Below are 2,095 nucleotides of genomic sequence, written 5' to 3' on the forward strand. Positions count from 1 at the left end.
ACCTTTACTAAGCCACTAAGTTACATTCTCAATACTGGCAGAAGTTCATTAATGCTACTAAATACTTGGTAACCTTAATGCTTATTTAATCAAATTCAATTAAGCCTCATAACTATACCATCATAGCACATCATAAGATCACAACAATAATGACAACTGATATATGTAAGGGTCTGGTTAGGTGAGGATCGTAGTCCTAAACCCTAATTGTGGTGGGAGTCGTCACTCCTCTCAATACTGCTATGCTCGAGACTTCACAGGATGAATTTTTCTCGGACCCCCTGTCTGACACCGCATTTTACGTGCCGGCTAACACGAATGCCGGGATTTTACATGCCGGTCTATGGTTCGACGTTACCTTACTATCAGAGTCATACAATCAATATCATGCAATATCAAACAAGACTCTAAACCGAAATAGTTTACATTCTTATAAGTCAAACTTCCACTTGTCAAAATTTTGACAATTCTACTCTTTTAATAGAAACAAATTACTAGTATCTAATAAATTAATATTAGTTAAATAACAAATTTTCGTAGCTATACTAAGATTCCTAAGGCTAAACTAAGATTCCTAAGGCTAAACTAAGTCATTATTATGTCATAAATAATCATAAAAGTCAAGAGTAATATTTCTAAGTACTTAATAACATATTTTATCAAATAATCAGTAAAATAGTAAAACAGATCTATCATAACTATAAAAAACATAATCAGACAAGTTATTAAGGGTCCAAAATCTAAATGAAATGAGTTTCGAGAAAAACAATGCTAAGCATTTTAATAAATTTGTTTGACTATTTTACCGATAAACCGATTAATAATTCTTTATAATTACTTGAGTCCAAAATTAAAAAGAAAAAATTTATCAAAACATCACGATGATATGAAATCATTTTAAACACTTAAGTTTATTTAACTAGTAAAATTCATATATATCTATATCATCATATTAATAAAAAATTTCCATATATATGACTTTTTTTCGAATGTCCCAAAAGTATTATTGTTTTGACGAAAATATCACTAAACTGGATATGACTTTAATATTACCATGTAAAGTTTAAATGACTAAAATAAAATCATGTTGATCATGCTTTTATATTATCAAGTAACCATAAATAAATATCACATAACGAGAGAGTTAAGAAAATGTGTACCATTTTCCTCCAAAGGTGGTGCTAAACCAAGTAAGAGAATAATAATAGGAAAATAAGAACATAAAAGAAATAAGCTCCAAAAGAGAAAGTCTTTAAGGCTCCAAGCTTCAAAGAAGTAGATCTTCAATTAGCCGAAAGAAAATGATATCCAAGCTCCAAAAGTTAATACTTGACTTTTCAAAAGTTGATGATTATTGTCTTAAGAAGTGATAAGATCAAGCTCCATCTTCATTTGATTCTTCCACTAATAAAAAAGGTATAAAGTTAGTAAGATGTTAATGAAGTGAAGATATAGGAAAGAATGGTAGAAAGATTTGATGATGGGGGTGCAAGTGATCTCATGGCTAAGGAGGGGTATTTATAATCGGTTTTGGGCAACTTTTTAGTTCATAAGATTGTATGAAAAAGAAGGTTAACTTGTGTAAGTGATTTCGAGTGTGTAAGTGAATGTGTAAGAGTTGGAGTGTGTAAGTGGATGTGTAAGAGTTTGGAGTGTAGAAGAAGGTTAACTTGTGTAAGGAAATGGTGATAACTTGTGTAAGTGATGAACATTATGGATTGATGTAGAAAGGAGTTTGGTTCATCAAATTTTTGTTCTAGTTTATACTAGTGAAATGTTGTAGATTAATGGGAAAGTATGATTAAGGTTTGATTATGAAAATATAGTTTACTTAGAAAATTTTGGTTAAAACTATACTTAAAGTTAATAAGAAAAATATAGTTAATTTTTAGGTATAAAATAATTAAATCAAAGTTGTAAGGTTAAAATGATAAGTAGTAAAGTTAGTTTAAGGAAATGAAATTGAAACGTAACGTTTTAATAAAATCGTAAATATAATATTAAAATTTTACTTTTCGTAGTATAAAATAATAAAATAATATTTTAGTGCTTATAAAGAAATTTAAGAATATATACATATATATTTTTTTAAGTT

This window comes from Amaranthus tricolor, chromosome 11, assembly GCF_026212465.1.
Source record: "Amaranthus tricolor cultivar Red isolate AtriRed21 chromosome 11, ASM2621246v1, whole genome shotgun sequence".
NCBI classification, from domain to species: Eukaryota; Viridiplantae; Streptophyta; class Magnoliopsida; order Caryophyllales; family Amaranthaceae; genus Amaranthus; species Amaranthus tricolor.